Here is a 15,498-nt window from a genome sequence, read left to right as displayed (position 1 = left end):
GCATTACTACTGGGGGCTAAACTACTGGGGACATAGCTACTGGAGCTAAACTACAGTGGGCTAAACGACTGGGGGCATTACTACAGGCGACATTTCTACTGGAGCAATACTACACAGGGGCATTACCATTAAGGGCATTACTAATGGGGGCACTACTAATGAGGGCATTGTAAAGGGGGCACTTCATAAGGGGCATCACTCCTGGGGACATAAGGGGCACTACTATTGTGGGCATTGCATAAGATGCACCACTACTATGGGCTCTATATAAAGGGCACTACCACTGTGGGCACTACCAGTACAATGGACATTGCACAAAGAGCACTACTACTGTGGTCATTGTATAAGGGGAACTACTGCTGTGGGCATTGTGTATTACGGGGTGCTATTACTGTGGGCATTATGTGTATTAGGGGTGCTACAACTGTGGGCATTATTACTATTGTGTGACCATGCCCCTTTCATTTAGAGACCACGCCCCTTTTTGGGGGGCGCGCAATACTTTTATTGCATGGGCGCTGCGGGGAGGGGGGGTGAGTTCCACCACGTCTCTAGGACCACTTTAAGCACTGGTTATAGCTACACTATAAAGTGGTTCAAGGTAGCCACACCCACAGCATAGGCCACACCCTCTGTGTAGAGCACACACCCACAGCACTGGTGACACCCCCACATTAGTCATTCTGCTACAACATTTGTCACACCCCCTGCAGCGGCACACAATAGGCCTTTTGTAAATTTCAGCTCCAGGCCCATATGGACTTTAATCTGGCACTGCCCATACCCAAATTCCTGCTAGTAGATCCACGTATGGGCATTGCAGTCACCCATCTCTGAGCAATAAGTTTCATTACGATAGACAAACTAAAGTTAAACTGGGTACACACTGGGCGATAAAGGGAATGCCGACGATGAGCGACTATATCGTTGAACGATACAGTGTTCAACGATATAGCGTGTACACACTGAACGTTATCGTTCAACGATAACGATCAGTGACGTCACCGCTGACATTCTCGGACATGCAACTCAGCCTGGCATTGACAGGTTGAGCTGCATGTTAGCTCAATACTGGTGATCGCAGAAAGACATGCAGGAGCACGCATCGTTTATCATTCACAAATAATACCCCATACACACTGGACGATATAAGCCTAAAATAAACGACATGACACTTATGTCGTTTTCGTTTATTTTCTAGGCTGAAATTGCCCAGTGTGTACCCAGCTTTACATACAACATCCAATATTCTAATTATCTTCTAGTGAGTTCATTAACTGGATTGAAACCTTTACCACATAAATTGATTCATGTTTGTGGAATCCTTCTGTGTTTTTATAAACTGTAATTACAGAATTAGACAAAGCTATTTTGCTACTAGAATGTTTTTGAACCCGTTTAGAATTTTTTAATTTATGTATAAATGTCACCTTTAATATGTTCAGATCTTCATTTAAGTCATAAAAGAAGTATGTGAAACTCTAGGATTATTAAATTCAAGGGAATAATTGTAGTCAGGAGTGTCAACCAGTGGTATGACAATCTGGTGTGAATTTACTGTCTATTTAAAAACATAAACCTGAGTATTCACTACAAAAATTTGACCTGCACCACACAGGTTTGTGAGTACACATGCCATGCATCTATCAATGGGGTGTAGCCCATTGGTTCCCCTGGCACGTAATGTCCATGGGGTGCTGAAGAAGCTATATGTGAATAGTCTTATCCCAAATGGCACCTTCTAAAGTGGGCTTTGCAACATTGATTCCTCATAAGCACTAGTGGACATGGAGCACCCATAGAGTTGAGTTGCACGACTCTTCACATCTCCCTGCCGGAGATGTGAAGAGGGGTGGAGATTGCGCCTCAGAGTGAATAAAGGGAGCTGATTTGTTTCCAAAGACAGTTCTTGCAGTAGGAAGCAAAGCCAGGAGGCTGACAACACAGATAAGGTACGTGTGGCTGCCTGAGGGCAGATGCTAAGGAGCTCAATAGTGAAGGAGACAAACCCTGTGTTGGCCAGGCTGCATGTTGTAGTAAGGATCAGCACACATCTCTACAGTTGCAGTACTTACATACAGTATCTTGGCTGAGTATATTCAGTATCTTGGCTGTGAGCTATGTGGGGACAGTATTGCAGGAGTGATTAATGTAAGCCAAGCATTTTAAAATACGCAGTAGTGATTGCTAGATCGCCATTCCAGGTGGATTCAAAGTATAAAAGGTGCATTCAGAATATATGAGTAACATTTTTTCTTTAAGAGACATTGGGGTACGTTTACTAAGGTGGGAGTTTTTTTTAGAACTAGTGATGTTTCCCATAGCAACCAATCAGATTATCTCTATTATCTGATAGAAGCAGCTATATAAAAGTTAAGTAGAATCTGATTGGTTGTTATGAGCAGATCACCAGTTCTAAAAAAACTCCCACCTCAGTAAATTTACTCCATTGTTTGCCAAACTCTACTTCTATACTGTATTGTATGAGTGCAAACGCTTATGGTACCCACTGACAGATCAAACTTTCAACACTATTATATTGTACTGTTTATTTATATGCTGCAATTTTGAGTGTGTAAGAGCATGTGTGGCTATAATTATTAAGCAGAATGTCTGTTGGAGCTTAAGGAGGTTTAAGTGGAAAGTGTGGGGTCCTATAAGTGGAACAATTACTTTATTGGTAGTAGTTTGGTCCTAGAGAGATTGTATTGTGGATACTGAGCCAAGAGATTGACTGAAGTGAATTGTGTATGCTGTGGAGATTCTTTTCGATTATCAGTGCTATTTCTTTTATTTCATCCTTTTTGTCATTGTCTTATATATTTTACCTTCTGCAGTGTACATTGGGCCTAATTCAGTAAGGATTACAAATTCTGCTAATTAGCAGAATTTGCAATCCTTTGGATCGCATGCTGGGGGCCGCCCATCACAGGACAAGTCCGCCCAGCATGCTGACCGCCGTTCTCTTCCTTCAACAAGCAAATATTGCAAACGCATCGCAATTTGTGCTTGTAAGCAGAAATTGAGGATGCATCCTGCAGGCGCAGCTTAGCTTCGTACGCTGGAGGCCTGATGCCATGTTCTGGATTGCGGTGGCTGCTTGTGACGTCACGCAGCTGCTGCAGTTATGCCCCCAACACCCCCCCATTCGCACCGCACCACCCTCCTTTTGGATACCTCTGCCCCCGCTACGCTCCGTCTCTGCCCTGGAAATGGAGCGTTGCCGCCCCCCTATCCCACGAACACCTCTGCCTGATTGACAGGCAGAGGTGATTGCATTTTCTGCGGGGCACCCACAGAAAGTACATGCGCAGGATGGGTGCTGCACATGCCCCTGTGGGGCGAACGCAATAATTCCGATTGGATCGCGATTTGTGATCCAACCTGAATTAGCCCCATTATCATTAGTTCCATGCTAGACGTCGATGTTATATTGTGAATATCTATGCCAAAAACTTGTCTTATTCTTTCTTTATCAATTTTTTTTCTCATTCGATATTGATTTCTGATATTATAATACATTGATTTCTACCGTTCGTTACATGGCCTGTCAGTTGTCTACTCTTCTATGTTCTATCTATTGCTGATAATATTCTATCTTGAATTCTACTGTTTAATAGCAATTTCAGGTGATTGTGTATTGTTCAAAGTCTATATTTCTATTTTTTTGCTGTTAATCTCTATCTTTTTGATAGTGTAAATGTTGCCACCAATTTTCCTATATTTAAGATAAATAAATATACTTTTGCGGTTTTGGCAGCAAACTTTGTGTGGTTTATAGTTACTAGTTGAGTATAAAAAGGTTAATGGTGTTGAGGCAGAGGTTTCCTCAATACATTTCTGGTGGATGTTACACCCAGGGCCGGTTCTTGGGCGCTGTGCGCCCCGGGTTACAATAGGGGGCGTGGCTTCGTACAGGGGGCATGGTCATTTACGCACCCTGTACAGACTGAAATGATGTGCAGTGCGCGATGACGTCATCGCGCACCGCACAGCAAAGGTCCTCTCCATGAAGGGAAACTAGACGCGTAGCCCTGCGCCCTCCGGAAGGCGGCGCCTCGGGCAAAAGTCCTGCTTGCCCGTGGCAAGATCCGCTACTGGTTACACCCATTCATTATCTGTGCAGCCTGTAGAGATTCAGATGGAGGCACTGCCAATATTTTAAACAGAGAAACAGCAAGTAGAAGGCATCACTTGTACACAACCCCACCCAACAGGCGTGTACCAAAAGGGTGTTACATAAGATCCTGAGGAGTTGTTAAAGGTCATCAAGCTGATAAATTGTTACTAGAAGTTTCTAAAGATCTTTGCTTTAGGAATCCACTGTCAGGCAGATAGCACACTAATACCCCTTTCAGACAGAGAAACCCCGGTAATTTCCCGACTCATGCAGGGTCGACATGAGATTTTTTTCTGTCTCAAAGGGTCAACCCGGGACTGAATTCCCAGGGCTTTGACCTGGGTTTACCTGGGTTTTTCCTGGATCTTACATGGGTTGCCGGTTGTCTGAAAGGGTCCGATCCATTTCGAAACAGGTTGCGGTTAACAGTGCTTATTGGCTGAGCTGGCGGGGCACTGGCTGATTGGCTGAGTGGCAGGGTCCATCTGATTGGCTGAGCGGGTGAGGCACTGGCGCTGGCGTCTGATATCACAATTGTGCTGCAGGGGAGAGAGACAGCAGAAATTTGAACACCATTGTTACTTTCACAAGGAGTTGTCATCCAAGAAACTTCACTTTAAAATCAAGACATATAGGACCTCATTCAGTAAAGATTGCAAAATTTGCTCTTCGCAATCCAGCCGATTATCTAACGATTGTACATGCGCAACGGTCGCATTGTGCACGCACAAGTAAAATTAGCGACAGAAATTGTGCACACATCGTGACTGCAATGCAGCCGCTGTTTGCCTGACAGGATGTTGACGTTTCTGGTTGGTAATCTGCCGTTTTCTGGGTGTGTCTGAAAAAACGCAGGCATGCCCAGGCGTTTTTAAGGAGGGCCTCTGATGTCAGCGATGACCACTTCCAGCCTCTTGTGTCTTAAAAATTGTGGATGGCCTTGCCTGGCGCAGTAGGAAAAATCTTCGATATTCTGGTAATTGCGTATGATTTTGCGATCAGCCCGCATATTGTAATGCATTCGCAATTTCTGCAATGGGTGTTTTTTTCTCTATTTCTGTGCAGCAACTATTTGATTGCAGCAACTGCTTTTTTAACAGAAATTGCAATTCTTACTGAATAAGTTCTTTAATACAGATCACAAGGCAGTCTAACTCTCTTGCACTGGATAATATCAGTGTTTCAGGAGTTCACCATCACACACACATTGAACAAGGATGCTGTGCATGGAAGAGTAGCCAGAAGAAAGTCACTACTCACTACCAAGAAGAACATCTCCATTCCAGTTTGCTAAAGACTACTGGAAGCAAGTTATATAGACGGGAAGCGGTTACAATACCGCTAGTTGGGATCCCAGACTTCATAATACTTATGCTGGAATCCCGACTAGCGGTGAAATACCAGCACCGGAATGCCGGCTCCACAGGCTTTTCTCCCTCTTTTGGTGTCCACGACACCCATAGAGGGAGAACATAACCTGTGGCGAGCGCAGCGAGCCACCATGCCCGCAGCGTGGCGAGCGCAGTGAGCCCGCAAGGAGATTTCTAGCGCTCGCCCTGCTGCTGGCATACTGGTGGCCAGAATCCCGCTGTCAGTATACTGACGGCCGGAATCCAGGGCGCAGGTTTTTCATACTGATCCTTCTACAGACAGATGCGTCTACATGAGGATTTTTTTTACTTGCTTAGGTGAGAAACTTTAGGTTTGGAGAAAATTAACTCAGCATTCCCACAATAAAAACCTCATCCCAAACACAGTATGGTTAGTATTAGGTGTTGGTGCTGTTCTGCTGCACAGGACAAGGATGGCTTGCCATCAGTAATAGTACTATGAGATATACGATTATACAGGTGAATATTAGTGTATCCATATACAAGAGATTAGTGATTAGTTTTCATATTTGTGATTGCCTTCCTTTAGAACCCTGAATTTTTGAGTTTTAATCCATACATACAGTATACTGAAGTTCAAGAGAAGGTGTGTATTTCAGTAATACCCCTTTTAGACTGACAGAGTCGGGTCACACTCGGGAATGTGTTCCGGGACGAATCCCGGGATTGACCCCTTTCAGACTGCACTTAGACCTGGGATCCACCCTGGACAGCCCCATTCACACTGATCCCGGGAAATCCCTGCAAATGCATATTTATGTATGTCATTAGAAATGGACATTTTTCTGGCCTGGCTCACATAGATGAGGTCATAATAGGAAAGCAAAGGGAGGGGTGGGGCATGCTCACAGCATTGCTGCAGTCATGGCCAATGGAGTACCAGTGTGTGTGATCTGTTTTTTAATCTCCTCCTCACCCCTTATGCTGAGCAGCTCTTTCACCTCCTGATCTGTCCAGGTCGCCATGACTGTCTCTTCCGCTTCCTGGACGCTTCCCTGGGCTCTGGATGATGACGGGGAAGCTCCAATGAGAGGTCTTTTAACAATCCCGGGTACTGAATACCGGGTAGAGCCCATTCACACTACATTGCATCCCGGGACGATCCCGGATTCAACCCTGGTTGAGACCTGGGATATTGTCCCTGTACCCTTTCACACTGAGCAATTTCCCGGGTTGATGCGCGTTCATGTGCAATAACCCAGGAAATTTTTGTCAGTCTGAAAGGGGTATAAGACGACATTAAATATACAAGCATGGTTGCTGATGAAGAAGTTTTGCGTTTTAAGATTACCGAGTCAAAGTACAAACTTTAATATAATGGGAATGTTATAGCAGGACCTGAAGTGCAGTGTTTCTGTAAGAAAGCCTATCTACAGTACATCCATGAGTTGTAGCAGTTCTGCAGGGAGGAATGGGCAGATTTCTTCCAAGCGAGACTGATTGATAATTACTGCACATGGGTGATTGTAGTCGCTGCTACTTAAGGAAGTCACATCAGTTGCTGATAACAGGTTCATATATAATGTTGGATACATTTGATTTACTGATTGAAAAATTATTACTTGTTTTATTGGAGTTCTCTTTATTTTATGCCTTAGATGAAGATCTGAAAATGTTTAAGGTTATACTGTATTTATGCAGAAATTGTGAACATTTTAAAAGGGTCAACTTTTTATTTTAGCTTTACTGAATTTGGTTTCAACTTCATGTGCCACTGTGCTGCCTGCACCAGAGCCGGATTAAGGGGGGGGGGCCAGGGGGTATGTACCCCGGGCCCCCCTTTCTAAAAGGGCCCCCCCCGCCGCCAGCCACAGATCGGATCTCTGTTAGTGATCAGACCTGCAGCACTGGCCTCCCGGACCCCGCACGTCTCCCCGTCGGTTGCCCTGGCAACCTAACAGCACTGGCGCCGGCGTTTCATGAAGTAAGGGACAGCTGAGCGACGGCTCAGCTGTCCAATGGGTGAAAAGTAGTAGCAGCCTGCTGCTCAGTCACTGGCTGGGCGCGCTGGCTGCACGGAAGATGTGTGGAGCCAGAGGGGTTGCGTGGGGGAGCGAGCTGAAGCTGCTCTCCTTTCTCACCAGCAGCCTGCCGGCAGCAGATCAAAAAGTAAGCTGCATGTATTGTTTCTTGTTGTTTTTTTTTACCTGCTGCTGTGTTAAATTGTAATTTTTTGCTTTGTGTTATGTGTGTGTGTAATTGTGTGTGTGTGTGTGTGTGTGTGTGTGTGTGTGTGTGTGTGTATATATAGGTGTATATGTGTGTATATATATATATATATATATATATATGTGTGTGTGCGTGTGTATATATATATATATATATATATATATATGTGCATGTGTAAACATATACTGTATATGCAGGTGTATGTATGTACATAGTGTCCCAATGGTGCAGCACTCCTGGCGTCTAAGTAATACCACTATTGTTGAAAGTGCCACACTAATAAAGGTCACTGAAACATTGCCAAACTTATGCCTAAAACAGTGGTATTACTTAGACGCCAGGAGTGCTGCACCATTGGGACAATTGTGGATTTATTTGTGCGGCCACCCAGCGCAACACCCTGTGGGCTACCGCTGCAGCATTGTTCATGCAGGGGGAAAGCCAGACATCATGCCTTTGATATTATATATATATATATATATATATATATATATTTTATATGTATATATATATATGTTGGTATTGTGTGATCAGCGGTTTGGAGACCGCCGGTCACCATACCGAAGGTGGGATCTCAGCATTTAGATGCCCGGTGGGCTAAGTAGCAAGCTGCTCTGCGCTTGCCACAGGTTCTATTCCCACTCTATGGGTGTCGTGGACACCCACGAATGGAAATAGTCCCTTCTAGTCGACATACCGACTCTAGGAATTGTGAAGGGAGTGAAATGTAGCCATCGGTTTTGTAACCGGCGGTCTCCTGATCGCCGGTCACATAACTACGTCCCATATATATATATATATATATATATATATATATATTGTGACAAGAACACTGGGATAGTGTTTGAGGGCAGGTATATTTGTCCCAGGTTCTTGTCTTACATGTTTTAGAAAATGTTAACTTCTAGGAAAAATGCTTTTTGTTTTGTCTGAACCTTTTCAGTTTGCTGTAAAAGCTGGGTAAAGGCTCTGAGAGAGAGATAAGGCGAGTTCTAGACATTGGACCCAGTTCGGGTCTTTGGCCTCACAGAGGGCTAATCAGGGTTTCAGCTGTGTAAGAGTGATATAGTGCTTCTAACCTGATTAGTATGGGCAGACTGCCTGGGAAGGCTGCAGGATCTGTGTGTGAGAGACACGCTTTCTGATGCAAGTAAGCTATACAGTATGTACTGAAGAACTCTGTGTTTTGTTTAGTGACAGTTAGGAACATCTTATGTTTAGTTAGTGCCGGACAGGCAAGGTATTTTTATTTTGGGGTTTGTTTTATTTTCTGTTTCAATAAAACTGGCCGGGGTCAGTTGTACCAGAAACTGGACTTGTGTTGTTCCTCAGCTGCTGCGTGCCGCCATATTCCCCAGGAAAAGGCACCTTGCACCCCTACAGTGTTACAACTTGGTGGAGAATGCGAGCAGGCCGTTCTACGCATAAGTGAAAGCAGCAGCTTTGTGAGGCCTGCAGAAAACGGTGGTTTATGCAGATACAGCCCAGTGTGAAGTTACTGAGACTCACCCCTGAGGGTTTGATATATGTCCTGGGTGAAAGCAGCTGCAAAGCCGCCTGAAAAATCTGTTGACATGGAGGATCTGCTTAAAGCCTTGCTGCAAGCTACAGCGGCTCAGCAGGAGGCCAACCGACAGCAGCAGGTGGCAATGGAGGAAAATTGGAGACTACAGCGTCAGGATAGAGAGGCCTTAGCAGAAGTGGTGCAGAGACTTGCAGCTCGGGTTGGAGATGTGGCCGTCAGTGCTCCAACCAGCTCTAGTTCTATACGAGCCAGTCACTTCCTGCAGAAAATGACAGAGGCTGATGATGTGGAGGCCTATCTGACCACGTTTGAAAGGACTGCCGAGCGTGAGAACTGGCCGAAAGCACAGTGGGCCAGTCTGCTGGCACCTTTCCTGTCAGGTGAGCCCCAAAAAGCTTACTTTGATTTAAGCCCTGCTGAGGCTCGGGACTATGATAAACTAAAGACTGAGATCCTGACCCACCTGGGAGTCACGCTGTCAGTACGAGCACAACGGGTGCACCGTTGGCTGTACGCCATGGAGAAGCCTCCGCGCTCCCAGATGCACGACCTTATTCAGCTAACAAAAAAATGGCTGCAGCCAGAGACATTAACTGGTCCCCAGATGGTGGAAAGAGTCGTCATGGACCGCTACTTGAGATCTTTGCCCATGGTCCTGCGCAAGTGGGTGAGCCATGGAAACCCGGGTACTGCTGACCAATTAGTGGACATGGTAGAGAGGTATTTGGCAGCAGAGGAACTACTGATGACCACCCAGCAACCCATAGATCCTCGACAGCGCCCTTCAGTAAAGACTGGTAAGACTGTTCCGTGGGAAAACGTTGCTGGGCGGTTAAGAGAACGCAAGGCTGGAGAGACTGTAAACACTGGCCCTGGAAACAGGCCAATGGGGCTAGAACGGTCTATGCTGCCCAAATGGGTTGATAATCGTGTGGTTAAATGTTTTAGGTGTGGTATGCCAGGTCATGTTATTGCCAATTGCCCAGTCACGCAAGAACCCATGCAATGTGATGCTGCCTTTGAATGTCGCAGAATGTCTTTCTTTGCTAGGTTAGCCTGTACTGTGGTACCTTCACCTGAGCTGGAAAAACAAATGTGTGATGTGTTCTTAGAAGGTAACCGGGTAGAGGCCTTGCTAGATTCAGGAAGGTTAGTTACCCTCGTGAAAGCTGGGTTAGTGAACCCCTTAAAGGTCCAGCAAATACCTATTGGGGTAACTTGCATACATGGGGATACCCAATATTATGCCACTGCTGAGGTGAATATAGAAACTTGTTGTGGGTCAGCAATGGTTAAAGTGGGACTGGTCCCTACCTTGGTGCATGAGGCCATAATAGGGAGGGATTTTCCTCATTTTTGGAAACTGTGGGAATCACGGTTATCAACAGATGTGAGAAGTAAAAAGCCAGTTGATAATACCGGTGATTTTTTGGATGTACGTGGGTCTTCGGAACTTTCTGGCCCTTTGCCTTTTGCTAGTTTGGCTGGGGAAGTGACAGATGGGGAGTCCAGTGAGGACCCTCTTGCCGGGAACAGAGACATAGTAGTTAGAACTGAAAGCGTGCCTGACCTGGAGGTAAAGAAGGATCTGTTTGCGTCTGAACAGTTAAAGGATCCTACCTTAATAAAGGCTAGAGAGAATGTTAAGATTGTTAATGGGGAACCTGTGGTACCAGGTGACAGGGTTACGTATCCCCACATGGCCATCTGTAATGAGCTCTTGTACCACATTGTCAAAAGGGGTGAGGATGTGGTGGAACAGCTGGTAGTTCCCCAGCCTTATCGGAGAACGGTACTAGATTTAGCTCATAGTCACGTTACCGCAGGACATTTAGGGGCAGAAAAAACCACTGAAAGAGTTTTACAAAGGTTCTTTTGGCCAGGGGTTTATAAAGAAGTGTCTGAATATTGTTCTTCCTGTCCTGAATGCCAGTATCATGCCCCTAGACCCCATTTCAGGAGCCCACTAGTTCCCATGCCTATTATAGAGGTCCCGTTTGACAGAATAGCCATGGATCTCGTGGGGCCCTTGTTAAAGTCTGCTCGGGGCCATCAGTATATCCTGGTAATTATGGACTATGCCACTCGATATCCTGAGGCTGTCCCTTTACGCACTATCACAACCAAGGCGATAGCTAGGGAGCTGGTGCAGGTATTTAGTAGAGTGGGAATACCAAAAGAAATTTTGACTGACCAAGGTACTCCATTTATGTCAAGGATCATGAAAGAATTATGCAAGTTATTTAAGGTCACTCACCTCAGGACGTCCATCTACCATCCCCAAACTGACGGGTTGGTGGAAAGGTTTAATAAAACATTAAAAAGTATGTTAAAAAAGGTTGTTGAGAGAGATGGGAAAAACTGGGATTGTTTGTTGCCCTACTTGTTAATGGCCATCAGAGAAGTTCCTCAGTCCTCTACGGGGTTTTCTCCATTTGATTTGTTGTATGGTAGACACCCCAGAGGGCTGTTGGATGTTGCCAAAGAGACGTGGGAAGGACAGCCCACTCCTTATAGAAGCGTTATTGAGCATGTAACACAAATGCAGGATAGGATTGCAGCCGTGGTACCTGTTGTCAGAGAGCACATGGAACAGGCCCAAAGTGCTCAACAGAGGGTCTATAACCGGAGTGCCAAGATACGGGAATTTGCTCCTGGAGATAGAGTTCTTGTTTTGGTACCCACTGTGGAAAACAAATTCCTAGCTAAATGGCAGGGTCCATTTGAGATTAGGGAAAAAGTGAATGAGGTTAATTACAAAGTATACCAGCCGGGAAAGAGAAAACCCGAACAGATCTACCATGTTAACTTAATCAAACCCTGGAAAGATAGGTTGTCTCTGTCAGCGGAGCCTTGCCCTTCGGTGTCTTCACCCCGGTTGCTTCCCGCAGTGAAGGTGTCAGAGACATTATCAGCTGATCAGAACAATCAGGTTAAAGAATTTCTCATCCAAAATAGGGAGGTATTTTCAGAGCTGCCTGGCCGAACGACCATAATAAAACATGACATTGTCACAGAACCAGGGGTCAGGGTTCATTTAAAGCCATATAGGATTCCTGAAGCTCAGCGAGAAGCTATTTCTAAGGAAGTTAAAACCATGTTAGAACTTGGAGTCATAGAGGAGTCTAACAGTGAGTGGTCCAGTCCCATAGTGCTCATCCCGAAGCCCGACGGTAGCATACGCTTCTGTAATGACTTTCGTAAGTTAAATGAGGTGTCCAAGTTTGACGCATACCCCATGCCCCGTGTGGATGAGCTTGTAGAAAGGCTGGGAACAGCCAGGTTTCTCACCACATTGGACCTGACCAAAGGTTACTGGCAAATACCTTTATCTGATAGCGCCAAAGAAAAAACAGCCTTTTCGGTTCCGGAGGGGCTGTACCAGTATAAGATGTTACCCTTTGGGTTGCATGGGGCTCCAGCAACCTTTCAACGGGCGATGGATAAAATTTTGAGGCCCCATAGAAAATATGCAGCTGCCTATTTGGATGATGTGGTAATTCACAGTACAGACTGGGGGTCACATTTGGTTAAAGTACAAGCAGTACTGGACTCAATCAGAGAGGCAGGGTTAACTGCTAACCCAAAGAAGTGCTGCCTCGCAATGGAGGAGGTTAAATACTTGGGCTTCACCATAGGCAGAGGTCTGATTAGGCCCCAATTGAATAAAGTTGATGCTATTCAAAACTGGCCTCGTCCAGTGAATAAAAAACAGGTAAGGGCTTTTTTGGGAATTACTGGGTACTATAGACGGTTTATTCCTAATTTTGCGACCACAGCGGTGCCGTTGTCAGACCTTACCAAAGGGAAGCAGTCAAATGTGGTGAAATGGAACCCTGATGCAGAAAAGGCGTTCCAAGCGTTAAAAGTGGCTTTGTGTTCACAACCGGTGTTGATAACACCAGATTTTTCAAAAGAATTTGTGGTACAGACAGATGCCTCAGAGGTAGGGATAGGTGCTGTGCTGTCCCAAACCAGAGATGGGGACGAACACCCTATCATTTATTTGAGTAGGAAACTCAATGAGCATGAAAAAAGGTATGCCATTGTGGAAAAGGAGGCTTTGGCCATTAAGTGGGCACTAGATACCTTGAGATATTACCTCTTGGGTAGACAATTCAGACTAGTGACAGACCATGCCCCTTTAAAATGGATGTATGTAAATAGAGGCAAGAATGCTCATGTAACTAGATGGTTTCTAGCGTTGCAGGACTTTAAGTTTACTGTCGAACATAGACCGGGAACACAATTGGCCAACGCAGATGCATTGTCTCGCATCTTCTGTTTGGGGGCTACAAGTGTTCCGGCCCCTAGGTCGAAACAGGGGAGGGGGATATGTGACAAGAACACTGGGATAGTGTTTGAGGGCAGGTATATTTGTCCCAGGTTCTTGTCTTACATGTTTTAGAAAATGTTAACTTCTAGGAAAAATGCTTTTTGTTTTGTCTGAACCTTTTCAGTTTGCTGTAAAAGCTGGGTAAAGGCTCTGAGAGAGAGATAAGGCGAGTTCTAGACATTGGGCCCAGTTCGGGTCTTTGGCCTCACAGAGGGCTAATCAGGGTTTCAGCTGTGTAAGAGTGATATAGTGCTTCTAACCTGATTAGTATGGGCAGACTGCCTGGGAAGGCTGCAGGATCTGTGTGTGAGAGACACGCTTTCTGATGCAAGTAAGCTATACAGTATGTACTGAAGAACTCTGTGTTTTGTTTAGTGACAGTTAGGAACATCTTATGTTTAGTTAGTGCCGGACAGGCAAGGTATTTTTATTTTGGGGTTTGTTTTATTTTCTGTTTCAATAAAACTGGCCGGGGTCAGTTGTACCAGAAACTGGACTTGTGTTGTTCCTCAGCTGCTGCGTGCCGCCATATTCCCCAGGAAAAGGCACCTTGCACCCCTACAGTGTTACAATATATATATATATATATATATATTTGATCTCCCTGCCTCTATGTTAGGGGCCCCCTTGTTTGAAGCGCCCCGGGCCTCCCATAGCCTTAATCCGGCTCTGGCCTGCACTGGAAGCATTTGTATCATTACTTCTGATTATATATGTACTGTATGCAAGCGCAGAGGGAAAATGCACAATACAGAAAAATAATATGTTTACTTAAAGCTCAAACAGAATGCCTAGAACTAGTAAATGAAAGTCATCTGACATTGGAATACATATACTGTCAGGCTTGGAACAGGGGAAACCATCGGTGGGCCCCACGGCCTGGGGGCCCACCTCCTGCTCTAAGGATCAGGTTCCAGACTGTGCACTTGAATTATACATCATACATATGTTAGCTTATACTGGGCTATGATGTATTTTCTACAGTGTATTGCTGTTACTAATCTGGTACATTATCATGCTTGCAGTAGCCGAATTTACTGTATATATTTATGAAGAGGCTTAGACGTTGCACTCTCTAATGGTTAGTCAAACCAATGAGGTGGCAGGCCACACCTCTCTGCAGCCTGACCACACCCCTAACATTGGCCCCTACCACTGCAATCTCCTGGTGGGCCCTACAAGCCCCAGTCCGACACTGTATACTGTATTGCAGTAACACAAAATGTCCTATTGGCTCAGCATTATCTTGTGTTTTAAGTTTAGTATCCCTTTATTTATAATTATTACCTGTTATTTATATTGCGCATACATATTCTGTAGCGCTTTTCATATAGTATTTAGCCATTCACACCAGTCCCTGCCATATTGGAGCTTACAGCCTATGGGAGTAATTCAGAGTTGATCACAGCAGCAAATTTGTTAGCTAATGGGCAAAACCATGTGTACTGCAGGGGGGGCAGATATAACATGTGCAGAGAGAGTTAGATTTGGGTGGGGTGTGTTCAAACTGAAATCTAAATTGCAGTTTAAAAATAAAGCAGACAGTATTTACCCTGCACAGAAACAATATAACCCACCCAAATCTAACTCTTTCTGCACATGTTATATCTGCCCCCCCTGCAGTGCACATGGTTTTGCCCATTAGCTAACACATTTGCTGCTGCGATCAGATCTGAATTACCCCCTATGTTCTCTGCCACATGCACATACACATACAAACTAGGATTCATTTTTTGTCAGGAGCCAAATAACCTACCAGTATATTTTTGGATTGTAGGAAGAAATCCCTGCAAACATGGGGATAATATTCAAACCCACACAGGTAGGGCCATGGTGGCAATTAAACCCAAAACCCCAGTGTTGTGAGGCACTAATGTTAACCATTAGTTTAGCATTGCTAATCACTCATAGTCATAAATAGGGCTGTGTGGCCCGTCACTGCCCCATGGACTCTGCA

At 45.0% G+C, this 15,498-nt stretch overlaps 1 protein-coding gene across 3 annotated transcripts in view; it reads left to right on the top strand.

Annotated features, from left to right (window-relative positions):
- Positions 1-15,498, top strand: part of ARAP2 (ArfGAP with RhoGAP domain, ankyrin repeat and PH domain 2) — a 575,623-nt gene that overhangs the window by 201,839 nt on the left and 358,286 nt on the right. The window lies entirely within an intron of this gene.

Source organism: Pseudophryne corroboree, chromosome 1 (assembly GCF_028390025.1).
Source record: "Pseudophryne corroboree isolate aPseCor3 chromosome 1, aPseCor3.hap2, whole genome shotgun sequence".
Taxonomy (NCBI): Eukaryota; Metazoa; Chordata; class Amphibia; order Anura; family Myobatrachidae; genus Pseudophryne; species Pseudophryne corroboree.
This window is presented reverse-complemented; position numbering and strand designations above follow the sequence as displayed.